Below are 26,534 nucleotides of genomic sequence, written 5' to 3'. Positions count from 1 at the left end.
CCAGCCGCAAGGCCCAGCCTGGCAAGAAGGGGGGTGAGGTGAGGGCAACAGCAGAGTAGTAGGGAGGTGGGCAGAGGCGCTCCGGTTGCATGCCAGCCTCAGGGGTGGGGTGAGCAGGGAGGAGTTGGTGAGTGTGGGCCCTGTAGACGCCGCAGCCCTTTGATCTTAAAGGAACCTGGAGTCTTGGGACTAAGGGATTCATGGTGTGGGGCAGCCGCTGGACACGCATCAGCCTTTGTTTCTAGTGGGACTGAAGCCAGGCTGCCTTCAGGAAAGATGGGACCACCTGGGAACTAGGCGAGGAGACTGTGAAGGGGCAGAAGAATGTGGGGGCTGGGAGGGAGACTAAGGGGAGGAGGGTGCAGGGGAATGTGGAGAGCAGATGGTAGACTGAGAGGGAATGGGGATGTGGGGGGCAGGAGGGAGTCTGCCGGGATGCAGAGGGATGTGGGGGGTAGGAGGAGACAAGGGGCGGGGGAACACCAGATGGCAAAGCAAGAGAATGTGAGGGGCCAGCTGCCGTGAAGTAAGAGAACTGGGGGAGCAAGCGGGGGCAGAGGAGGAGGTGGTTGTGGGTTACAGCCTGGGAGGTAGTGGGGGATCAGGGGCTGTAGGAGGCGCCTGGCAAGGGGCTGGGGGGCAAGGAGGAGCCTGTGGCAGGAGCCTGGGATGGGGGGGGGGCTGTCGTGCTCCAGCACGTGGGGGATGGCGGGTTCCCACGGGGCTAAGCCCACGACGAATCCTTGATTTTAAGCCATTCTCGTGGCCCCCCACGGGTGGGGAGGGGGTGCAGGCCCTTTAAGAGGCCAGTTCCATTTGTGGCCGCTAGGTGGGGCGCTCTCCTCGCTCTGCCTCGAGCGGCTCAATGGGCGGGTTCAGGGGCGGGGCCTGCTGCGAGTCGGCACCGAGTCCCCTCCCCATTTAATTCATCTTTCCCTGACGCTCCGCCCCTCGGTTAAGCTCCGCCTCGTGGCTAGGGGCGGGGTTTAGAACCCCCCCCCCTCCGACGCCCAATGGGCTGCGCGCTTGGCGTTGTCAGGGGCGTGTCCCCCGCGCGGCGCTCCCGCTGAGCGCGGCGTTTGGTTGCCAGGGGCGTGTCGAGAGGGTGACTGGCGGCGGGGCCCCGCCCCCCGTGGCTGAGCCGCCGCGGCGGAGCCGGAGACCCCAGAGCTGGAGCGTGAGCGGCGGCGAGCGGAGCCGCGAGACCCCCCCCAGGGCAGCCGCAGCCGCGCCGGAGCCGATTCGCCTCGCGGAGCCCGGGACCCCCCCCCCGCCCCCCGCGCACCGGAGCCGCCCCCCCCTCCCCCGCAGCCGGCACCGGAGCTCCGCGACCCGCCCGTCCGGGCCGCCCCGAGTCCGGGCACTGCCGCGCCGCCCGCCGGGGCCCCGCGCCCCCCGCCATGGCCGCGGCGCCGCCGCCGCCGCTGCTGCCGGTGCTGCTGCTGCTGCTCCTGCCCGGCGGCCGCCGCGCCCTGGAAGGTGAGACCCGCCGGGGCGCCAGCCGGACCGGCCCGGGGCGGCGCTGATCCCCGGCCCGGGCTGGGCTGGGCTGGGCTGGGCTGGGGGGAGCCCCCGGGGCGGGCGGGCTGCCCCGGTCTCTCTGGGGCGCGGGACGCCCCGACCGCCGAGTCCCCGTTCCCCCGCTGGGGCCGGGACCCTCCCGGGGTGTCCGGGCACTGGCCGGGGTCCCCGGGACCTTGGCCCCCTGGCCGGGGCGGGGGGTGACCCGCTCTGGGCGGGCGGGCAGCCCCCCGCGCGGTGCCCGGCGTTGGCGGTGCTGGCACGGGTTTGGAGACTGGGAGGGACCGGGGAAAGCAGAGTTGCTGCTCCGGACGGCTCCGGGCCCACGGAAACCGGCCCCCCTGGGCTGTGGGGGTCAGGGCACGGCTAGGGGGCGTGGGTTTGGGTCCCGTCCCCCCTCCCCGCCATGGGCTGCCCAGACCCTTGCAGAGGGAGACGATCCAGCCCACCCGTGCCCGTCGGCCAGTTTCTGCGCCGTGGGGCCGGTCGCCTGCAGGTCGACGCAGCCGGTCTGCGTGGGGCGGGCTGGGGCGGCGGAGGCGTCCCCGTGGATATAAGGAGCATCTGCCCTTGAAGTGGTGGGGCGTCACTGGGCCCAGGGGAGATGCGGATTGTGGGAAGGGGGTTCCAGAGGGCTTGGTGTCCGTGGTATGAACCGAAGAGCATCCATGGGGTGCTGAGATGGAGATTTGCAAGGGCACACGTGGAAGCTGGTTGTCAGAAACTCTTGGGGGGCGGGGAGGGATTCCCCTCAATTTTTTTTTTTTTTTTAATGATCTATTCTGTCTGAAAGTCAGGATTTCCTGCTGAAATTCCAGGGGGCGGAGTGGGGTGTGGGAGAGGGAGTGTACTCACAACCTTGGACTCTACCTGGATTCTTCAAGTAGCCAGATCGGTGGTGGAATGTTTCAGAATGTTGGCATTGGATTCCCTAGCAGTAGGCTTCAGAGTTAACATCTTGCTGAGTTGAGTGGGGACAGCTGCTCTTTCTGTGGACTGTTCAGGCTGTCTGTTTGCAAACACAAGGAAAAGTGCTTCAGTGGTTACTCCGTTCATAGTCAGGGGTTTTTCTCCACAATCAAAAAGGCTAGAAATTGAATCTTTTTAAGTGAAAGGTTGGATGCTGCAGAAACTGATGAAGGCCATCAGAGAAGTACCTGGGTGTTGGACTGCTGCATCCTGGCTCCCAGGCTGAGACCAAATGGTGGTCACAAAGCACTGAACGATTTAACCCCAAACATGAAGGAAAGCCCTCCATATGGAGCCTTTTCCTAACCGTGCTTGCCCCAAAGGGAAGTAGCTGGTAAGTGTATTAGTGTGTACCCTTCCAAGAGTAGACGTGCTGTGGGCAGACTTCTTCCTCCCCCTCTTGATCTGGAAAAGAAACTCTCTTCTAGTTCAGTTGAAGATAAAAAGGCAATTAATTTTCTTCCACTAACAGGGTGAAATCACAATCTTCTGGGCAGCCGGGTGATCCTTCATATTTGCAAGAGGAAAGCAGCTTTATAGTCCAACTAGATAAAGATCACGGCGGGGAGACACTGGGATTTGTGTGTCTTCTGGGTGGACAGTTTGGAATGGAGGCTAGTTGCAGATGACAGACATTTCATTTTTGCCCTAAACGTCTTGCAAAAGCTAATTTTGGTCTCGTGACAAAAATCTCTGATCCCTTCTGGGATCGTTATAGATTGCTCATTCTCCCCCTGGGTTCTGTAACTAAACACTCTTGTTTGCCAGAGGATAAAAAGGGGTGGGTGGGTGGGAAGGAAGGGGTTGCTGACCACTTCAAAAATAAACAAACAAAACCCCATAACAGATTAAGGGAATTTTCTGCCTTGTTGTTAAACAAGTCAGCTGTTCACTGAAAACGTTTTTATTCTGTTTTGCATGGCTGTGCTGGGACAACAAAAATCAAAGAGAGCCTTAGTGCTTGTTTGGAGTCATTTTGCTTTCTATTTCCCATGCATAGCCCCATGCTGCAAAGTTTGGGTCACCGCTTGTTTTTGGAGGGGCTGAGAGGACTGGGGACTGCCTCTGCTGGAGTGTAGAAAAATCGACATTTCTCTTGGTCTTTAGGCATTGGAAAAGGTGCGGGGGGGTGGTTACAAATATCTTCTTTTTTTTTTTCCCCCTTCCTCTCAAAAAAACTTCAAATGCGGGGCAACAGTCACCCTGAGTCGTTCCCTGTGAGGGCCAAACTAGGATCTCTGGGCCTGCTCAGTCTTTGAGCTTCTAGAGACTGTGATCCCCTCCTCAGGCTGTAGCAGTCTGGGAAGCAGTGACTACTCTGCATGCACACTGCTCTCTTGGGATGAGCCTTGAGCCAGCTGTGGACCCCTAAAGATCAGCCTGGAAATGGTGGCTGTGGACCTTACGTATTAAATAGATACTGCAGAATTAAGTTCTTCTGGGCAGGGACTGGTTTCCGATGCACAGCCGAGCTCTGATGTTGATTGGGGTGTCTGGGTGCTGCCCTTATACTGCTTCTAATAACAATTAGTTTCCTATAAATCCTTTGGGAATTAAGAACCAAGCCAATTCTGGGGCCCAGCACAAACGCAGAGGATTACAACTCTGTGTGTGTGATAGGGTATTGATTGTGTGTTACAGGCCAGCATCTCGGCTTCAGGTTCTTGTCACGTTGCCTGCTCCTGGTTCAGTTCTCTGCTCCAAGGCTGTTCCATTGTCTTTCTGTAGCGTTTCTGGATGGGCTGTTCTGTGTGCCTGAATTTCCGGCCCTAATGTTGTGACAGTGGGTCTTGCAGCATTCAGTAGGTTGTGGAGGCAATGGTCAGAATCTACACAGCTTCTGGAGATGCAGCGGGTTGGGAGAGGTTAGGTCACCTTTCCTCAGGAGGAGCTTAGTGGGCTCGGCTGTTTAACCCCCGTGAACTGGGATGAAGAGCAGGACAAGGAAAATAAACAGCTTTCACTTAAGGTTTTCTCAGCTTCCTGAGTGTGGAAGGTCAGAGGGCCGAATGCTCCTCCTCAAGAGGTCACCTTCCAGCTGTTTGCCAGGCCTCCCTGAACAGCCATGCTTCAGTGCTGGGTTAGCAGGCTATCTGTGTGTGGAGCAAGGCTGGGTGATGCCAGGCGCTGAGCTGTGTCTGGGATTAGAGGGCGCTTCCAGCCCGCAGCCTGTTTCAGCTTCTCTTCTAGCTGGACTTCATATAAATTGAGCTGGCTGGCTGGGCCAGGAGAGGGTTTCGGTGACTCCAGTCTTTCCCGGCTCTAGGAGCTGAGATCACTGACCCCGTGGCCGGGGATTGTGCTCCTGCACTTTTGCTGTGTTTGGCTTTTTTAGCCGCTCGCAAAGCTGTTTCCTGACCTGGGCTGGAGCATTCGAGTCGTTACTGTAAATCTGGTGTGTATGGCTTTTCAGATATTTCAGTGCTAATCATAAATCCGCCGTGGCGATAAATCTGTAGGCACATACTCTATAACCACGGCTGCTAGTGGTCCGGGATTCTGCTGCCACACTTGTCAGGTTCTGTGCTGGGAATGTGGAGCTCCCAGCTGGCTTGCTGGGTTGTATTCCACAGTAACTGCTGTAGTTCGTGGTCACTTGGGTGGGGGGGTGTCACCCCTCTTGTCTGGCATTGTGTTGGGCTCCCTCTTGCCCTTTCCTGTGGCAGAATCGCTTGGAGTTCTGTTTCTTAGCAAGGCACCATGAGGGGGGAGGAAGCTGTTCTCCGCAGCAGCTCAGTGAGGGCTTTGTGCTGCTGAGAAGAAAATGGTTTCTCTCCAGATCCTGTAAGTGCGCTGCGTTTGTTTGAAGTCACAATGTGTTTTTCTTCTCCAGTTCAGCAGAGCCTCAGCCTGCTGGAGAAGGAATGCTCTGTCCAGAAGCAACAGCAGTGGCTTTCTCTGGCGAAGCATTTCAATGCAAGAAGGAGACGGGTTTGCGCTGGTTTGGTTGGGAGCTGAGGCTCCTGTGGTCCGGAAAGAGCTCTCCACGCAGGGCTGACATGAGTGCAGTGGCCTCCTTTGGGCCTCTGTAGCCTGCTCTCTACCCAGCTGTTGTCACTTAGAATCTGGGCTGTGGAAAAAGCTCAGAGCACCAAGAACATCCATTATGTCCAAGACTCCTAGTTGCAGCCTGCCAAGGCCCAAATGCGGGACCCGAGCAAAATGCTATGGGATTAATTTATTTCCCATAAATCACATTTTCTCTAACCGTGTTTAATGCCTCAGCATGTCTGATGTGATTGCCAGCTGTCCAAGCGAGGTCCCCAGCGCTGTGCGGCTGGGGGTTAGTATTGGTGGTGGAAAAAGGGATAGTGGGTAGCTGCTTACGGAGCTCTGCCAGTCTCCCTTACCAGTGTGTGGGATGGGCGGGCAGACAAGACGGCTGCGTTCTCTCACGTTTCGCTCAGGGGCGAAATTCGGCCTCTCCGGTGGTTTTTTTTTTTGTTGTTTGTTTTTTTTTTCACATAGTCTCCTGTGCCACTACCCATGAGCCGCGTGCTGGGGAGCTTCCTGAACTCATCTGCAGCCGGGAGCGGGAGGCGACTTTTGTGCGCCATTTCTGAAGTAATCCCAAAGCACGGTTTCTGGGCTCTCCTAATGTAAATAACTGAGCGTATGCCCTTTCCCTGAATGTTTGGGAATGAGAAATATTTGGGAGTCAGTCCTTGGCTTGGGTTTTCCCCGATTGCTGGTCTACAGCCACAGTTTAGCTTTATGAAGGCCGACCCCCAAATACTACGCCAAGTTCATTCCTGTACCAAAACCACCCCCCAAGTTCTGGGACTGTCAGGTATTTTCTTGGCAGAGACCTTTGCTTTTTGTTTAATTACATTTCACCGAAATGCCTCATTTCTCTACGGGGGTGACTAATGGACTCATTTCTCGACGGGGGTGACTAATGTTAGCCGGGCTGTTTTATTGATGTTTAGGGGTAGGTGGGGAGAGAATGCCGGTCACGGGGCTTCGTAGTGTAGTGTTGGCTACACTCGTTAAATCTCCTGTTCCTCGCAAAATGCCCTGCTGCCTGCAAGCTGCTTCGGCCCTGTTTCCTGAGCCGAGGAGCAGAGGGGCTTTCCTTTGTGTCAAGTGGAGCAAGCAGCTAGTTAGGGAGAAGGAAGAACTTGCAGCAGAGTTGCATGTGGTGAGAGTTCAGTGGCAGTCTGTATGTTTGTGGCTTTGCACTCCATTGTTCTCTTTTTGTGTGTGTGTGCGTGCGTAATAACGCTTTGCTCCTAGTTAGAGGCATAAAACATCCAGCTGCCTGAGGGGTAGAAACTCTGGGTCTGCCTGTGTGTGTGTGTGTCGTCATAGGAATATTGGCCTCTGGTTTTAAGAAAGGTCCCCAAACTCCCCACTGTGTGATGACTTATTGCACCAAATATTCGGGGAAACCAGTTTGTTGCATTTTCTTTTCATGATAAATTGCTGCTGCTGAGACTGGAAAATCGGAGCTCGGCGTTTAATTAACTGGCCAGAAGACTCTGAATCACAGACTTGCATGTTTTGAAAATTGTAGTTGTTCCTGTTGTTTGTTGTGCTGAGTCAAACTGGTTTGTCGGGATTAAGCGTCTCCTCTTTGGTGCCGAGCGCAGGGGGAGGGGTGGTGGGCGGGGGTGTGTGTGTGTACACAGCCCAGTGCCCTCCAATGCACGGCAAAAAATGTTCTCGGCCCAGTTCAGGTTGGATTTGGGTGCCCTGCTTCACTAGTTTGGGATTCTCGCCCCTTGGCTGGAGAAGCCGGTGGGATGGAGGCCCGGTTTCTCTGCAGGGCTCTTGGCCTGGCTCTGCCCTAAGGGCCAAGGTAGCAACTGAAAGAGTCACTAAGCCGTCCCCAGGAGGGTCAGGCAGAGCCCTGAGTTGACAGGGAGTGCGCGGAGTACTCCGCGGGGCAGCTCAGGGCCGCTAGCCTCTCAATCTTGACATGGGTGGGGGTCTGTCCTGCCCTTTGCTTCCTCGGCCGTTTGGTTCAGCGATATGTGGTAACAGTGGAAGGAGAAGCCCTCTCTCACAGAGAGGGTCTGCTGCTCCCCTCTGAGGCTGGCCGCGTGTCTGGGATGGAGACAGTTGGTGGCTGAGGGACGGGGAGCTGGACGCGCCCGTGCTCCTGCTCGCAGCTGGGTGAAGTGTGCTCGCAGCTCCCTGAATGTCACTAGGAAATAAACAGGCACAGAACAGAAAACCCGTTCTCAGCCTTGAATTTGTCCTCTCCTAGTCCCCTCTGCCCCCAGCCACGGGGCACCGGTGGGGGTGGGACAGCCCAGTCTCGTAGCGGGATTTCTGAGCTGAAGCCGCCATATTGGAGGGAGGGGAAAAATCTTTCACCCGAGTCGTCTTCCCTCCCTCAGTCTGATGTTGAGCTCTGGGCCCAGACGGGTGACGGAGCTGTCGTGTTTCGGCCACATCGCCTTATTTGGCTTGTCAGTAAAAGTCGAATTTCGGTGGCCAAAAAAACAGATCGGGATCCCCGGTCTCAGCTTCCCTCCCCGCTGTGTCGGCACAGGCAGGCAAGCTGAAGAGCCGCTCTGACCCCTTTGTCGCTCAGTAAGGTCGCGCTGAATGAGGCTCAAAAGGAACTTCTTTAAAAATGGGGGTGTTCTCCAGTCAGGTGAATGGGGAAATACAGCGATGGCCAAGCCCTGCCTGGCGCTGGGATAGCTCGGATAGATAGGGCAGACCAGGAGTGTTGCTGACAGGCAGGGAAGGGTGGTGGCTTAGCCACGAAGGACACCAGGAACCATTTTATAAGCAAAACAGGCCACCTACACAGGGCTGCCTTGTGACTCTCCTTTCTGATTAAGGGTGCCTTTAAAAACAAACGTACCTAGGAATGTGCATTGGTGACGTTCCACTTCACGCTTAGCTGACGGTTCCCTGCCCTTGCTAATGCCTGGGTTGCCGTGGCACGTCCCGATCGGGAAGATGGCATTGGAAGGGGTGGAGATCTGGCAGCCATGATGCCGAGCATCTGCCAAGCACCGCAAGCGCCCTATTTCCCCCCCCCAGTGCTCTCTGCTCTGCAGATAGCCCAGGGACCAGCCGCGCTGGCAACTCCTTTGGGCGGGGGCCTTTTCAACACCCTGCCTCCCCGCAGCCTTGGGTTCATCATGGTGGAAGCCTTGCTGCTGGGCAGCCCCGCTCTCTGCTTCGCGCTGCTTGTGCGCTGATGGGGTTGCCATAGCAAAGCGCGATTGACTGGTCACCCCTCCAACAACTCCTCCATCCCTCCTCCTGCCGTTAAGCACATCAGACTCTTCTATCTCCACTTCCCATCAAGGTCAGGCACCCTAATGCACAATTGCTGAAGTGTTCGCACTTGCAGATGCTGTACTGAGGGGTTCCTCTGCTGTGGGAGGGCGCTGGGGCAGTAGTGGCTCATGGTGCCGGTGGGCAAGAGATGCTGGTTAGGTTAGGGGGTGCTTTTACATGAAGAGGAATGCCAAGTGATGCTGAGTGCTCCCAGGTAGGGAGATTCGGGATGCGGGTTCCCCCAGCATTGTTACTAGGGGCACCTGATGGCAGGAATTCAGCGGCACAAACAGCTACCCCAAGTCGCATGACTTGGCTGCGGAAACCTTCCCCGTGGGTTTCTGTGTGCATGCGTAAGCGTCCAGCCTCGCTGGTCATTGTATGTAGCGGCAAGCTCTCTGCCACAGGCTGGCACGTCCCGCCCATGCCCTGGGAGCCGCTGACCAACACCTGTTTCCCAGCCCCCTCCCCTGGAATGCCAGCAGTCGCTGGACCTTGCTGGCCGTGGCGGGGCTGCAGACATCGGGCCTGATTCCGTCTGGAGGAGCCGCTTTGGAGAGCGTCGAGTTGAGGCTGCAGTCACCCAAAGGCCCCCAGCTTTTCCTGCCCCAGATGGAGTTGGGGAGGCAGTTAGCTCGGGGGGGGGGGGCGTGGATGGTAGGAGAGAGCGGATGTCCTAGGACCTCACCCTGCAGCCTCCTGGTGGCAGCTGCTGCTGCAGCATTTGCTCTGACGGGTTTCCCTGGGAGGTGGGGCCATGTACCCTCGGGTGGAGCGGCTGACATCTGTCCGAGCGGGGGTGGGGGAGGCTTGCCCACTTCTCCAACCAGCCCCACTTGTCACTTGGCTAATTCAGCCAATTGCCCAGTGAGAGCCGAGGCCTGAGCGAGACCCCACTGTAGGGATCGCTTGCGGGGGGCTGTCCTACATGCCTGCACAAACGGCATGCAGTCCACGGCCTTTTTTTATTAATGAGAAAAATGTGCAGGGCTTGAACGATTGCCAGGAACAGATTTATTCTAGTTCCCCAGAAATTAAACTGAAATGAAGAGGAGAGAGTCGGCCAGGCCTGGCACCCTCCCCCCCCCCCCCCCCCCGATTCTGTGCTTGTTTTAACTTCGGAAGAATCTGACTTTGGAAGGGGGGGAAGGATATTTGGGTTTAAACAGTTCCAGATGGGTTTGGTGCTTGAGAATTGGAGGAAGTGAGCAGAGAGCAGCATGGAGATTCGGGTAACTGCCCCAGGCGGGAGTGGGGAGGGAAGTCTTGGCAGAGGCTCCATCTCGGGGCTGACTGGATGGGATACAGCTTGGCAACTGAGCACCGCCTCTCCGAGCCGCTGTGTCTGTGGGCTGAGTGGCTCTGGATCTGCGATAAGTAACTTCTTGCCATTTTTCCCCCTCCTCTCCTGGAATGTTTCCAGAAGAATAACCTGCAAACGGCACTCGGGGGAGGTATCCCAGCCCGGAAACGGCTGCCACCTCCGGGAGCCAGTGCAAACCCGGAGACTGTGTCATCTGCCTCCCCTCCCGTCACTTGGTGGATGGGAGCTTGTTTGGTGGCCCTGAATCACGTGCAGCCCAGAGCCCCGGCCACAGACACCTGAGCCTCCCAGCACGGGCTCTGCCCCTGCGGGAAATCCATGAAACCAGCTGTGGAGCATCGAAAAGCAGGGAGCTGCTTGTTTCTGCTGTGCCCGGCCCCATGCAGAGGCAGCGCTGTGGCTCTCTCCCCTGGCTGTCGGGGACTTGTGAGTGCGGCAGGCTGTATTCTCCTGGTCGCCACAGCGCTGGAGGGTGTGGAGAAGTTTTATTTTGACATAAAGTCTGGAAACGAAGATGGGTTTGTGGAGCAGTTTGCTGCCTGTGTGTCCCGGTTAATGGTATTCGCGGGGCTGATGTCATCCGCTCTTCTGAGTTATTTCCATGGCCGGAGAGTGGCCAGAGTGAATGTTTCTGCCAGGAGCGTGACTTATAAATCACTTTCTTACCTGCCGGCCTGGGAGGTCTCTGCTGCCTGGGGTCAGTCACATTCTCCCAGAGCCCAGATTGGACCCCAGAGTAGGGAAGTGGTAAGGAGAGCAGCCCCTTGCAATGGGGCAGGGAGATGTCTGTGGTGTGTTGGAGGCTGTAGGGCTGAGAAGAGGCCCTGGGGACAAGAAATGGCAGCCGGAGGCTTGGCTGAGACCACTCTGAAACCTGTCAGCGAGCCAGTGATCAGAGACTTGGGCGGGGGCTCCATTGCGAATGAATCCATAAGCAGCCCTGTAGGAATGAGAGATGCCCCTTATCTGGGGATGTTAAAGGGCTCCTGCAGAGGAGAGCAGTTGGGGGTAGCTCTGGGTCTCACACCTTGGGAAAGGGAGCTGAAGCCAGGGACTATCTGTTCTTCCACCTGAAACCGCCTCCCTCTGCAGACCCTGGAGTTGCACATGGTGCGTTGCGCTCCCAAAATCCCCAGGGTATTAATAGAACAGTAATTGCAGTGTTGAGATGGGCTCTGAGCAGCTGGCTCTAAACGGCTCTGGGTTCTCTTCCTCCTTGGTGCCTTCAAACGTGGCTGCCGCTGCCCGAGAAGGTGCCGAGGCCTGGCAGAGCTGTGGTGGGGCTGCCCGCTTAGGAGATGGCACCAAAAGCTCTAGCTCAGAGAAACTGCAGAAGGGAGTGAATCCCCATCATCTGTCAGACCCTGGGAGGAAGGCTGAGCCCCCTGTGGGTTTTTCCCTCCTCCCAGGCACTGTCTGCTGCTCAGCAAGAAACTTCTTGTTCTTCCCTGAAGCTTGGTGCCCAGGGGCTGCGTGTCCAGCACTTACAGGGAGCTCTGCCTGGCAATGAAATGACGAGGCCCACGAATTGTTAGTAAGCTTCAGTCTGTTGTGATGTGAGGAAGTTAGACCCCCCGGCGGGAGGGCAGGGCGGTAAGTGGGGCATGCTTCTAGTCTGTCTTGTTACCGTCTGAGAGCAGCTCTTGGGGAGAATCCAGTTAGAAACCTCCCTTCAGGGGTTTAGCAGCGGGCGGGTGAGACACCGGGGACTGAAGAAAATGCTCCAGCCCAGAGAAGCTACCTCTGGCCTCCTTCCTCTTGGCCTGTCGTTCAGTGATTTTTGTCTGGGGTTTATATTTGCAAATCACCAAGGGGGTCTGGGTGAGGGTGGGGGGAATCCTGAGCAGTGAGGTGTGTTTGCTGGGGGGTGGACAAACACAGGGGAGGGAGAGGAGATGCAGTTGCTGGCTGCTCACTCACACATCCCCTGCCGTCTCCCACTTCCTGCCCCAGGTTTCGTTGATTGCACCCTCTAGGTTGGGCTAGTTTTCCAGGCACAGGATTGGGGAGTGGGGGGGGCACTGCACCTTCCCCTAAAGCAGCAGGCTTCAGAGAGGGAAGATGGCCTTGCAGTAAATGAACCAACCCGGGACTCAAGATCTGGGCTCGGTTCCCCGCTCTGTTACAGACTCTCTGTGTGGCCTGGAGTCGGGACACTGAATCTCCTAGTGCCTCAGTTCCCCATCAGGAAATGAAGCCACTTCCTTTGGCTAGGCTGTTTATGTTGTAAGCTCTTCAGGGCAGAGACTGCCTTTGTGTCTGTACAATGGGGCCCCGATCTCATTGGGGCCTCTAGGCCCTACCGTAATACAAAAATAATGAGTCTGTTATTAAGCGCTCACAACTTTAAGTGGGGCAGGCTCTGCCCACTGCCAGAGGCAAGACACTGGATTGCATGTGCCAGTGTTTGGCTCAGCAGATCTGATTTTCTTTGATGGTGTTCCAGATGTCCTTGGCACAAAGGTCCACAGCTGTGACACCGGCCCTGGTTTCCTTTTGCTCCCAGCGGATAGCTGGCTCTGAACTGGGGGGGAGGTGTGCCCCTTACCTCCGCAGCCATGTATGCGAGTGTCAACCCAGCCAGGGGAGAAGCTCTTTGGGCCATGGTGTTCCCTCTTTCCCTCCACGCCCATCTCTGGAGGCGAAACCCAGATACCTGTGGGTTGGAAAGTGTCAGCAACAGGCACTTGTCATGCACGCCGGTGAGAGAAGAGAGGGAGCCGCGCCCGCCCCTGTGTTGTGGCTGCACCGTTTCTGCAGGAGGTCAGGGAGGCCCGGCGGGGTGGAGTGAATCTGTTTGCACAATCTGCTCGAGTTGGGACCCCGCCTGCCCGCTGCGGCGAGGGTGACGAACGCTGTTGTGGTGGAGCACCTTGCTCTGGCTCAGGGTGAAGTAGAACATATAGACACGGAGGCGAAGGGGTAAGACTGGAGCCTGTGGGGGCAAAGTTGTAGGGTAAGAAGGGGGAGGCAGGAAAGCTGGTCTCTGTGTCTGATGAGACGTAGGAACTGAAGGAGCTAGGAGCTGAAGGAATGATCCTGGCTGGGCAGATTCCCCAAGGGGGTCTCGTGGCCAGGATCTAGAGGGCTGAGCGATCCAAGGTCGGGGTGCGGGGAGGTATTGGGCACTTGCTGGGAGGGTTCAGGGCTCCCTAGTGCTGGTGTGTGTCTGCAGCTGCAATGATTCCCGGCTCCTGCAGGGGGAGCTGCCACACAGCATCTGTCTAGATCAAAGGCAGCCAGCGAATGTTTCCGGCCTTTGCAATCCTGCCGAGGGCTGCGTCCTGTGCTCAGGGGTCACAGCCCCTCCTGGGCCTGGAATAGCTTTGCGCTGACCGTTCTGATCTGCTGGGGCACGTGGGGATGGAGCGGAGAGGGCCTCCCCTGTTAAAAATACTTGGGGGGTGAGCAGCCCTTCTGTGGCTACTGCCAGTGCCCCGGCATTGCTAATTTCAGCCTGGGAGTCTAGCACCAAACCACACTCGCTGTCTCCTCTCCCCACTCACTGCACACACGCCCCAGCTGCTGTCTCCCTCTGCTCTCCTGTCCCCCAGCCTGTCAGCCTCTCCCTTCCTGCCCCTTCCCTCACTTGGAAACCCCTGTGGCTCGCCACCAAACCCGTGCCGGGAAAGTCACTGTGAAGGGGTGAGAGTTCCCAGCTCTGGAGCGTGCAGCGGGGAGGGGAGCAAGCAGAGCTCTTTGCAGCCTGGTGAGGCACGGGCATTTCCTGCAGTGTGCAGTGGGGGTGCCAGACTCTGTAACAGGGAAGGGGGAGGAGGGATGATGGGATCTGCCTCGTTTGGAGGGTGTGGCCCTGTCACAGGTCCTAGCGAGTGCTCCCTGCTGGCCACCCACTAGGACAGCTGTGAGGAGTCTGTGCTCCGGCTCCCACAGGGCATGTGAAAGCTGCTAGGCCACGGGAGGGACCAGCGCTGCAGCCTCCGAGGCGCTGTCTGGCATGCTTCCTGGGCATGGATGCCCAGTCTGCTACTCCTTAGAAATGGGGCTCCTTGGCTCGTCTGCCCTATGCCCCCAGATACCCCTGTTACTTAAACACACCCCTCTCCAGAACTCCCCCCACCCCCGGAGGTGTGAAGCTTCTGGTTACAGTTGAACTCTCAGGGGCCCGCAGTAGTTGTAACGCAGTCAGCACCACACTCTTACGCTTTGCACAGAGACTAGCCCCTTTATGCTCTTTTATACTTAATCATATAAAGCACAGGAAAGTGCGGATTATGCAAAACAAACATTAAATGCATGTCCCTGCCTCAGTTTCTTTCCCACTCCAGGGCATTCTTTGGGCTGGGGTCTGAGTCCCTTGGTTTGTCCAGAGTCCTTGGTCCCTCTGGGCTCAGGAAAGCAGGCAGGGCCCCTCCCTCCTGGGCTGCTATATGCTGGGGGACCTCTCCCTCCTACAAGTCCTTTACCCAGCTTCTGTGACCTTACTGTGTCTTGCCCCATGCTTCTTTCTCCTATCTCACCTCTGTTCCTATGTGTTTCTTTATTTAAACCACTGTTGGTCACTTGGTCTCTCTTGTTTTACTTCTGGTAAGTTTCCACTTCTCCTGCCTTCCCCTCTCCCTTCAGAAGGGTTGAGCTAGACTGGATTTCCAAGGCTGGAGCTGCTTTCTAGCATAAACTTTGTGAGGACTAAGTAACGTAGTTACCCTGAAGTATTTCCCATTGCTCCTGTCTGGTGTGTGCCTTCTCCAAGACCTGTCGGCAGTGCTGGGTCCTCATACGTATAGGGACTCGCAGTACAGCAACTTTTCATAACACAGCTTCACACTATTAGCCAGAATGTATAAGTTGTGCAAATGTTGCCCCGGTTCATCACAGGTGTCCCTTTGCCAGTGACTAGGGCTGAATGGGATGTGGGCACTTCTCTCTGGATGGGATTCAGGGTGTTGCGAATTCCCTAGCAGAAGTTTGCCCTGGGATAGTCCCCAGCAGCTGGTCAGCACGTCTGACTGGGCATTTCTCTGCCTTGGTTGAAGGCTCCTCCTAGAGGATTGGGGTGGGGTGGGGGGATCTAGGAATGGGTTGGGCATTGGGGTCTGGGAAGTGCATGGAAGGGTCTCCCTGCAGGGTCTGCCCTGATACACAGCACTCTGTGTGGCTTTGCTTTTGTGTATGTGAAATGCACGTCAGCGGGAAAAGTGCAACCTCAGGTTCTCTCCCACAGGCAGCCCTTTGTTCCCCGAGAAAGGGCCTCCCTCCAAAGTCCTTTGTGCTGCAGTTTAGAACAGGGCTGGGATTAATTGTACCAATAGGTGCCTGAATGGGAAGCTCACAAGGCCACTCGTTCCTGCTATAATTATCTCAAAGCTGGGGAGGGAACTACAATGTGCAGAAGATGCCCCCTTTGGTGGCAGCACCATCCGCAGATCATTGCGTGTTCTGCTTCTGTTTGCTGCCGATAAGCGACAACCAGATATTAGCAAGCTTCTGCCATCCCCAGGCCCCAAGGTTCTCTCCCTTCTTCTCAGAGACCTCTCTGTGTGGCTGTGGGGGAGGGGAGGTGACCAAGCCCCAGAGCCAGGCACCCCCTCCCAGCAAACGCTGCGGTGTGCAAAGGAGCTGTGAATAGGATGACGACTCATGAATAGCCCCACTCACCCATTGCCTAGCCTCGGCAAGGCTGTCTTGGCCATGGCTCCATTCCTGCCGTCTGGAGTGAGGCTCACCTCTGGTATGGACCCAAATGTTCAAGGGCGCGCGTCAAAGATCCCTGGCTTCTGCATTCTCTCTCAGTGGGTTGCAGAATGAGCCCAGCCCTTCTGTTTGATGCTCTGGCCTGAGTAACCCATGAACTTTTCTCTTGGATATTTCTAAGGAGCTCTTCGCTTGAATCTGAGCCCTTCTTTTTTCCCAGTGGGGTAGGTATAGCTGAGATGCCGAAGTCCTACCTTGCCAGAGCATCATGATAGCTGGCATTGTCGCAAGTTCAAAGCCAAGAAAGCGTAAGGTTTTGTACCCAGTGGATCAGATTCTTGGACTCTTTCTGAGGAGCTGACTGAAAAGAATGCATAAGAACGAAGGATGGCCATACTGGGTTAGACCAATGGTCTGTCTAGCCCAGTATCCAGTCTTCCAATGGTGGCCAGTGCCAGATGCTTCTGAGGGAATGAACAGAACAGAGCAATCTGAGTGATCCATCCTCTATTGCTTGTCCCACCTTCTGGCACTCAGAGGTTTAGGGACACCGAGAGCATGGGATTGCATCCCTGACCATCTTGGCTAATAGCCGTTGATGGACCTGTCCTCTGAACTTATCCAATTCTCTTTTGCCCCCCTTTGGTTCAATAAGTGCCCAGAATTGCTGTGAGAAGTGGTCTCCTCAGTTCTGCATATGAGTGCTGGAGCAGGTACTGAGAGGAAATCCTGGCCCTAATCCTGGTCAGTAGCAAAACTCAGACTGTAATGGCGCGTCAGAACCTTAAGTACTGAAAAGTTTCTACTTCTGCTTCTTCTTCATAGTGCTCTGCCATCAATATCAGCCTCGACCACCTATTCTTCCTCTTCTCCCATGACACTCTTCATGCTGTCTTCCACTCGGGGACGACTTTCCATGTAGTGTGGCTCTGCAAAGCTACCACCCGCTGCTCCTTCAGATCCTTCCTCAAAATTCCCCTCTGCCACAATGCCCGCAAAAAGTCTTCAACTGACCATGAATAAGCAAAAAGGGTGGTGAGGCTACCTGCTTATTGTCTACCTGCCGCCTCTTCCGTATTGCTTGTTACTCAGATAAGATGGTGGGTCTGGAGTAATGAGGATGCGGGCGGCCTGTCTCCTGTCAGAGTGACATGTCTGTCGTAGATCAGCATGTGCGTTGCCTGCGCTACCTTGGAGAGGGGCATTTCCTGGGTGGGCCAGCTTTGTCCCAGGGGGGCCTGTATTGCCTGGCAAAGCAGGCCGTCCACAGGAGGGTTTGAATGCTTCATAGCCTGAGTCAGGGTCCAGGATATTGCTTCCCACCACGTGTTTCAGCAAGGCACAGAACTCCACTGCCCTTAGTGTGGAAACTGCAGGAACATGATGTCTGGGAGGGAGGGTCCTCCCAAAGGCCGGCACACCAGCTACTAGGGATCAGGGGATGGAGATGGAGGGAAGGGAATACTCCAAGTGCCGTGGGTGGAATTTCCTTAGGTGTCATTGGCACAAGTGAGGACTGTAGCAAGGGAGTCTTTGGCTCTGTGGGATGCGTGGCACGGGGGCTAAGGGTCTGGGCCTCGCAGATCCTGTTGTCTGTGTGCATTTCCACAGTCTTCAGAAGATGCCATCAGGGCACTGTGTCCTGTACTAAGAATCTATAGACTCTGTCTTAGCTGCAGTCTTTGGAGTGGGTGAACGCCCAGTGGCTTTCTGTGCTGAGTGGTCCTGGGCATCCCTCATCCACTCGTGTGAATGTCTGCGTTGCTCGGAGACTCGGGTCTGTTCACCTTTAGGTTTCCTCTGGCTCCTTCTTGGTGGAATGGCTGGCTGATTCTGGGCTCCTCAAATCCAAGTTCTCTCCCAAATCTGTCTGTCACGGAGTGTGGGGGAGTCCAGGCCCTGCACCCCTCTTCCTGGGATCCACTGAGACTCTCAGCCAGCCAGTAAAACAGAAGGTTTATTGGACAACAGGAACAGTCCCAAACAGAGCTTGTGGGTACAACCAGGACCCCTCAGTCAAGTCCTTCTGGGGGAGCAGGGAGCTTAGACCCCAGCCCTGGGGTTCCCTGTGTTTCTCCACCCAGCCCCAAACTGAAACTAAACCCACCCAGCAGGTTCCCTGCTGCAGCCTCTGTTCACATTCCTGGGCAGAGGTGTTACCTCCCCCTCCCCCTCCTGGCTCAGGTGACAGGCTCTCAGGTCTCCCATCCCCAGGGCACATTCCCAGGTCAACACTCCCCCCTCCCTGCTGAGTCACATCGTCACATCTCTCCCCCCTTCGAGACTGAACTGAGCGGGGTCACGCTGACCAGTGACCTGGGGAAGTTCGGGGCCCCCTCTCCGGGACAGCGCATCCGCTATCAGGTTGGCACTTCCCTTCACGTGGACCACGTCCATGTCGTAATCCTGCAGGAGCAGGCTCCATCTCAGGAGCTTGGCGTTGGCTCCTTTCATCTGGTGCAGCCAGGTCAGGGGAGAGTGGTCGGTGTAGACAGTGAAGTGTCGCCCGAAGAGATAGGGCTCTAGTTTCTTGAGGGCCCACACCATGGCCAGGCACTCCTTCTCGATGGCCGCGTAGTGTTGCTCCCGGGGTAGCAACTTCTTGCTCAGGTACACGATGGGGTGTCTCTCCCCCTTTTCATCCTCCTGCATTAACACCGCCCCCAGTCCCGTGTCTGAGGCGTCGGTGAACACCACAAAGGGCTTGTCAAAGTCTGGGTTTGCCAGAACTGGGCCACTGACCAGAGCCTCCTTCAGCGCCCGGAAAGCCTCCTGGCACTGCTCGGTCCAGACCACCTTGTCTGGCTTCCCCTTCTTGCATAGCTCCGTGATGGGGGTGGCGATGGCGCTAAAGTGGGGCACAAATCTTCGGTAGTATCCTGCCATCCCAATAAAGGCTTGGACCTGCTTTTTGGTGTGGGGAGCGGGCCAGTCTCTGATCACCTCCACCTTGTCTGGTTCCGGCTTTAGGCGGCCGCTCCCCACCCGATGGCCCAGGTAAGATACTTCCGCCATCCCCACCTTGCACTTCTCCGCTTTTACAGTCAGCCCAGCCCCCTGGAGTCGGTCCAGCACTTGTCTAACCTGGGACACGTGGTCCTCCCAGGTCTGGCTAAAGACACAGATGTCATCAATATACGCCACGGCAAAACTCTCCATCCCCCTCAGGAGCTGGTCCACTAGGCGCTGGAAGGTGGCCGGCGCTCCCTTGAGGCCGAAAGGCAGGGTCAGGAACTCATAGAGCCCCAGAGGGGTGATAAAGGCCGATTTCAGTCGGGCATCTGCATCCAGCGGCACTTGCCAGTAGCCCTTTGTAAGGTCCATGGTGGTGAGGTACCGAGCTCCTCCCAGCTTGTCTAGGAGCTCATCAGGCCTGGGCATGGGGTAGGCATCAGATACAGTGATGGCATTGAGCTTCCGATAGTCCACACAGAACCGGACCGACCCGTCCTTTTTGGGGACCAGCACCACCGGCGAGGCCCAAGGGCTGGCAGATGGCTGGATCACCCCCAAAGCCAGCATGTCCCGGACCTCTCTTTCCAGGTCCTGAGCAGTTTTCCCTGTGACTCGGAAGGGGGAGCATCTTATCGGCGGGTGTGACCCTGTCTGCACCCGGTGGACAGTCAGATTAGTGCGTCCAGGCTGGTTGGAAAACAGCTGTCGGTACGGATGCAGCACCTCCCTGACCTCAGCTTGCTGGGCAGGGGTTAGCTGATCCGAGAGGGGAATTGTTTCCAGGGGGAAACCAGCTCTGGTCCCAGGGAATAGATCTACTAAAGGGTCATCTCCCTGCTCTTCCCACTGTCCACACACGGCCAACACCACATTCCCCCTGGCATAATATGGCTTCATCATATTCACATGGTACACCCGGCGGTGGTGCGCCCGGTTCGACAGCTCCACCACATAGTTTACCTCATTGAGCTGCTTGACGACCTTGAAAGGGCCCTCCCAGGCGGCCTGTAGTTTGTTCTTTCTCACTGGGATGAGAACCATCACCTGATCCCCGGTGGCGTAGGCACGGGCCCGTGCCGTGCGGTCATACCAGACCTTCTGCTTCCTCTGGGCTCTGGCCAGATTCTCCCTGGCCAGGCCCATGAGTTCAGCCAGTCTCTCTCGGAAGATCAGGACATACTCCACCACTGACTCTCCATCGGGAGTGGCCTTCCCCTCCCACTCGTCTCTCATCAGGTCCAGGGGGCCCCTCACCCTCCTTCCATATAGCAGTTCGAAAGGCGAAAATCCAGTAGACTCCTGGGGCACCTCCCTGTACGCGAACAGCAGGTGAGGTAAGTACTTGTCCCAGTCCTGCGGGTGCTGGTTCATAAAGGTTTTCAGCATCATCTTTAGCGTCCCGTTAAACCTCTCCACCAGCCCGTTGGACTGGGGGTGATACGCTGAGGCCCAGTCATGCCGGACCCCACATTTCTCCCACAAGCACCGGAGCAGGGCCGACATGAAGTTGGAGCCTTGGTCTGTCAAGACTTCCTTGGGGAACCCCACTCGGCTGAAAATGGTCAGGAGCGCATCGGCCACGGTGTCTGCTTCAATGGAAGCTAAGGGCACTGCCTCGGGGTAGCGGGTGGCAAAATCTACCACCACCAGAATGTATTTCTTCCCCGACCGGGTCGTCTTGCTGAGAGGCCCCACGATGTCCATGGCCACCTTCTGGAAAGGCTCCTCTATGATGGGCAAAGGTCTCAAAGCCGCTTTCCCCTTGTCCCGGGCCTTCCCCACCCTCTGACAGGGGTCACAGGATCGGCAATACTGCCGGACCGTGGTAAAGACCCCGGGCCAGTAAAAGTTCTGTAGCAACCTCTGCCGGGTGCGCCGGATTCCCTGGTGCCCTGCGAGGGGGATGTCATGGGCCAGGTACAGGAGCCTGCGGCGATACTTCTGGGGGACCACCAGCTGCCTCCTGATCCCACAGGACTCTACTTCCCTTGTGGGAGCCCATTCTCGGTACAGGAACCCCTTCTCCCACAGGAACCTCTCCTGGCAGCCTCTCCTCATGGTCCGTCCCACCCTGAGGTCGGCCAGGTCCCTGAGCTTCCGCAAGGAGGGGTCTTTCCTCAACTCGGCCTGGAACTCAGCAGCTGGGGCAGGGACGGGGCCCGGTTCCCTCTCGCTGGCCAGGTCTGAGGCCTCCGCCTCTCTAAGCCGTGCCCCTCGGCCCTCCCTCCCCACCAGGGTAGGGTCCTGCGCCTCCGGTGTGATACCCTCCCCGAGGTCAGGGCGCAGTGCCCCTCGCCGGCTCTGGCTACGCGTCACAACCAGGGCGGCCTGGGGCTTGCTTGGCCAGTCCTCTAGGTCTCCCCCCATCAAAACTTCAGTGGGCAAATGGTGGTGTACCCCCACATCCTTGGGGCCCTCCTTGGCCCCCCATTTCAGGTGTACCCTTGCCACGGGCACCTTAAATGGGGTCCCGCCCACCCCTGTCAGGGTCAGATAGGTGTTGGGCACCACCCGATCTGGGGCCACCACCTCGGGCCGGGCCAGCGTCACCTCCGCGCCCGTATCCCAGTATCCATTGACCTTCCTCCCATCCACCTCCAGGGGAACAAGGCACTCTCTCCGGAGGGACAGCCCCGCGCCCACCCTGTAAACTGAGCACCCTGAGTCCAGAGCCTCCAGCCCTCTGGTGGAGCTGGCCTGGGGTACTCTTCCCTCCTGAGCAGGTGGTAAACTGGCAGCCCCCCTTTCCTGGGTCGTCTGCCCCTCGTCCAGCTGGGTCCCTACCCAGTTAACCCTGGGTAGGTTGGGTCTGCTCAGTCTGTCCCTGAGCCCGGGGCACTGGGACCGTACGTGGCCTCTCTGGCCACAGTGATAGCAGCTCAGGTCACGTTGGTCCCCTCGAGCAGGTCGGAGGGGCCCGACGCCAGGCGTTCCCCTTGGGAGGGGGTTCTCCCTATTTCCCCGCTGGGAGGCCCCCTGGTGACTCTCTCTCTGCATCGGGGGGGGCCTGTTCTTTTGGGGCTCCTCCCGGCTACCCCCTGACCGACTGTTCACGAACTCGTCGGCCAGCTGCCCTGCGTGCTGGGGGTTCTCGAGCTTTTTGTCCACCAACCACAGCCTCAGGTCGGACGGGCACTGTTCATACAGTTGCTCCAGTACGATTAGGTCCAGCAGGTCCTCTTTAGCTCGGGCCCCAGCTGTCCACTTGCGGGCATACCCCTGCATCCGGTTGGCCAGTTGTAGGTAGGTGACCTCAGGCGTTTTACGCTGACTCCGGAACCTTCTCCGGTACATCTCGGGGGTCAGCCCAAACTCACGGAGCAGGGCCTGCTTGAACAGTTCATAGTCCCCTGCCTCCGGCCCTGTCATTCGGCTGTACACCTCCACGGCTTTGGGGTCCAGTAAGGGGGTGAGAAACTGGAGCCTGTCTGCAGGGTCAACCCTGTGCAGCTCACAGGCATTCTCAAAGGCCGTCAGGAAGCTATCCATGTCCTCCCCCTCCTTCCGCTGGGCCAGGAAGCACTTATCAAAGTTCCTTGCCGTCTTGGGTCCCCCCACACTCACCGCAGCCGCAGCCGGGGCCCCACTGCTCCTCAGCCTGGCCAGCTCCAGTTCATGCTGTCTTTGTTTCTCCTTCTCCTGACGCTCCCTCTCCTTCTCCTGACGCTCCCTCTCCTTCTCCTGACGCTCCCTCTCCTTCTCCTCCTGCTCATGTTGACGTTGTTTCTCCTTCTCCTGACGCTCATGTTGACGTTGTTTCTCCTTCTCCTCCTGCTCATGTTGACGTTGTTTTTCATGATCCTCCAGCTCCCTCATTTTCATCTCCCTCTCCCATTCCAGCCGCCTCTGCTCCAGGGATGGGGAGCTCCGCCGGGAGGATCCCCTGCTGGGTGCCGGGGTCAGGGTGCCCTCGGTATTCGCTGGGCTTCCCCCAACCCCTCCCCCGGACATAGGTAGGAAGGGTCTCGGGATGTCCTCAGCAGCAGTCTGACCCCTCCCAGCCCGGTCAGGCCCCAGGGCCCACGCTGCGTCCCCCGGGCAGCTTCCCTCAGGGACAGGGATCGGGTCATCCAAGCGATCCCTCTCCTCCAGCTGGGCAATCAGCTGTTCCTTGGTGGACCTCCCGATGCGCAGCCCCCTCTGCCTGCACAGCTCCACCAGGTCGCCCTTCAGGCGTTTAGCGTACATCTCCCTGCTGGCCCCTCGCAGGCCGGGCAGCTTCCCACGGTTTCCAGGAAAAGCCCCTCGTGTGCCCGTCCTTCTTGAGGTCACCGACTCTTTGCCAGGGTCGAGCTGCAGACTCCTCCGCCCCTGGGACCGCTCGCTGCAATCCCTCGGGGGACCCTGTTACTGCAAAAGTCTTTCTCTCTGGTCACACATTCCCAGGGGTTAACCGCCCCCCGAAACCGTCTCTCTCTGGATCTTCAGCACGCCTGGTCCCCGTCAATTCCCCTTCGTTTTACTGCTCCCCAGTCACTTACTGCAGGAAGCGCCGTTCACGGGGTGCAGTACATCCCACCGCTGCCACCAGTTGTCACGGAGTGTGGGGGAGTCCAGGCCCTGCACCCCTCTTCCTGGGATCCACTGAGACTCTCAGCCAGCCAGTAAAACAGAAGGTTTATTGGACAACAGGAACAGTCCCAAACAGAGCTTGTGGGTACAACCAGGACCCCTCAGTCAAGTCCTTCTGGGGGAGCAGGGAGCTTAGACCCCAGCCCTGGGGTTCCCTGTGTTTCTCCACCCAGCCCCAAACTGAAACTAAACCCACCCAGCAGGTTCCCTGCTGCAGCCTCTGTTCACATTCCTGGGCAGAGGTGTTACCTCCCCCTCCCCCTCCTGGCTCAGGTGACAGGCTCTCAGGTCTCCCATCCCCAGGGCACATTCCCAGGTCAACACTCCCCCCTCCCTGCTGAGTCACATCGTCACACTGTCGCTTTCAGCTACTGGGCTCCCTAACCTTTATCTCTTTCCCACTCCTGATGTACTGGTGCCTGGAGACTCTCTGCGTCGGCCACTCTGGCCCTTCTCAACAGCCTTCCTGAGCCAGCCGCCATTACAGCCCTTTCCTCTTCCACCTCTGGGGTCAGCCACTCTTATTCCTTTTGACACATGGTGGAGTTGCTTCAGATCACTGGGACCTGGAGGTGGAAGAGCACAGCTAGGAAATTCATTCCCGCTTCAGGCCGTTTCCTCCTCCCTTCTCAGACCCCTTGCACGAGAAACTGGTCAGGGAAGGGCTTTCCGATGAACAATAGAAATACCCAGTCCGCTCTGGGGGGAGTATGGATTTTATGCCGAGTATTTCCTAATCCCAAAAGAGGCTCGTGCCCCATCACTCTAGAGAGCTAGGGTTCTATGCAGAAGCTCAAGTCTTGTGTGATTCCATTGGAAGCGATAATTCCTTCTTTCTGAGCCCTCGGGCCTGGCTCGGAGCTCTCCGCCTTGGTGATGCATGCTGTACTTCCCTGTCGCCATTTGAACTCGCGCAGGCAGATGTAACGTTCAGACTTGGCAAAGACCAATCTCTGTCAATGCAGAGTACTTGTTTGGCTTTCCGCACAGCCACTTGGGTCTCCATGAAACATTTAACGGCAGTGGCTGCATATCTCAGGCATCATGGAACACAAGTGTGCCCATATTTGGACAACTGGCTCGTCAGGGCTCTGTCCTTTCACAGGGTGTATATCCCTGCGCGCAACTTGTTCCCCCTGCAGAGATCTGGGACTCCAAACAAACTGGGTCAGGCTGACTTTTATAGGAGGCACCCTGGACTCCTGTGGCTGCAGCCTTTCTGCTGAAGGAAAGGCTCCTAGAAATGAGGAATGCAAATCTCTGTAATGATGCTGCATCCCCGGGGAACAGACGGGTCTCCCTGAAGCTGGCTTGTCTCATGACACCTTTTGCCAGACTGCAGCTACAGTCCAGGCTGACCACTGGTTACCCTCTGGGAATGCAGCCTGCACATGTGGCTAGTGATGCCCTAAATCAGGGATAGTCAACTATTTTTTGTCAAGGTCCAAATATCTTGGTCAAGGCATAATCAAGGTCCAGACACCAGAGAAAATAATTAAAAAAACCCCCACAACAATGATGAGTAAATAAAGTTATTTTGGGGTCTGTTCAAAAGCATCTGTCAGTCTGGATTTGGCCTGCGATCCGCCTGTTGACTGCCCCTGCCCTAAATAGTTTGGGATGCTCTGCTTTGGTTGGCAGCGCGATCCAATTACCTTGATCTCTCTCTCCTAGCCCCCTCGCTGTGGATGGCTCGTATTCAGGCAGTTCTCCCATCCGGCGTTCTGCAGGAAACCTGGCGAATCCAGGATGTTACAAATACGCTGGAATTTAAGGCAATTTGACTCTGCTGCCTGGACTGACTAGGGTATGGGGGGAGAAGTGCTGTTGTCTTGAGGCCATGTGTCTATGGGAGCAGCGATCTTCGGTAGGACAGCTCTCAGGTGGAGAATGGGCATTACCAGAATCCAGACTAGCACTGGTGGTCTCTAAGGGAAACCATGAGAATCAGTTTTATGGGGTGGGGCACAGCTCACTTCTCTAGACTCTGCCAAATGTACTCTTATCTAAGAGCCACTGGAGATTTCTGATGCTTTGTCCTGTGCCATGCTCAAGACCTCGCTGCCATTTTCTGCAGAGAGATTCCTACCTCAGGAGAGCGAAGCTGGGCGGAGCCCAGGGTCTAATAGCCATTGCCTGGGCTGGTCAGATCTGGAGCATGGCTCTTGCGTTCCTGGCAGCGGACCCTCCACTCTTTCCCTTGATGTTTCAACAACAGGGTCAGGGTCTACATCTGGATCCAGACTCACTTGGCCTAACAGCAAGGGTGGTATAAATGCAATTTGTTCAGTGCTTCATCTGGTGTCTAGGCTTCGCTGATCCTAGTGTGTTGCTTCCCCAAGGCTGAAATGTGGCCTCTTGTTTCATTGTTAAATTCCCTCTACACACCAGGTCAATTTAGGTTCAGGACTCCCTGCTGTGGGTGGGTGGGGGTGCGCACGCACACTGCTTCAGTGAAGGGCACCTACAGGAGCTGTTAGAGAATTAAAAATGGGAACAGTTGTTCCAATTCATGCTGGGGGAGTCGCATCCCACAGTTGCAGAAGCCCAAGAGGCTTCACACGTAGCCCTGAGCTTTGAGCAATGCGATTCCCTCTGTGCTGGTCAGAAGCAAAGCAGCATTGTTCCTAACCCTCCAGTGCAGGGCAGTGTATGTCTCAATGCATCTGTCCCACAGAATTATCTTGGCACAGAACTAGATGACCTCCTGAGGTCCCTTCCAACCATGAGATTCTATGATTCCCAACATGCACTGTGTCCTCCTTTCCGCCATTCACTTGGCTGGGAAAAGGAACTCCCTGGCAAACAGCTGGAGTTGCAAGCACCAGGATGAGTATGAAGCATCAGTCGCATAGTCTGTCTTGAAATGGAATTACCTCTCCAGAGAATGCCAAATGCCTGGTGTTTGGCACAAAAGCAAGTAGTTCCGGCCCTGCTGAGGATCCCTAAACAGATTGACTCCTCTGTCTCTCTGTGGCAAAATCTATGGGGAAGACCAGCCCAGCTCAGCCCAGACTGTTCTAGTGGAGAGGGCTGTCAGAGCTCTTGAGACCAGTCTGGGATCCTGGTACCGGAGCTCACTGGCTCGACCAGGGCTGTGTTGTTAATAGCATCTCCTCTAATCCCCCATCCTCAGAAGATTGGGATTCTGCTGAGGCAAGTCATGAAGAGGAAGGGGATTGACCAGTGAATGGAGTTTCCCCTGAGGATGTGCATTAGCAGAGCCTCCTTCTTCCTTCCTCACTCGTTGTACCGGTCTTTTGAGGTTCTCTTGCGGGTGGATCTCAAGCAG

General features: G+C 56.8%; 1 protein-coding gene across 2 annotated transcripts in view; it reads left to right on the top strand.

The window, feature by feature from the left end:
* The first annotated feature begins 1,408 nt into the window (after positions 1–1,408).
* EPHB3 (EPH receptor B3) overlaps positions 1,409–26,534 on the top strand; it is a 54,941-nt gene continuing 29,815 nt past the window's right edge. For both annotated transcript variants that reach the window (XM_073359232.1, XM_073359231.1), the window contains exon 1: positions 1,409–1,479. The gene's annotated coding sequence lies outside the window, so the exon portion shown is untranslated. The remainder of the gene's footprint in view (positions 1,480–26,534) is intronic.

The sequence above is a fragment of the Lepidochelys kempii genome, chromosome 9, assembly GCF_965140285.1.
Source record: "Lepidochelys kempii isolate rLepKem1 chromosome 9, rLepKem1.hap1, whole genome shotgun sequence".
NCBI lineage: Eukaryota > Metazoa > Chordata > Testudines > Cheloniidae > Lepidochelys > Lepidochelys kempii.
This window is presented reverse-complemented; position numbering and strand designations above follow the sequence as displayed.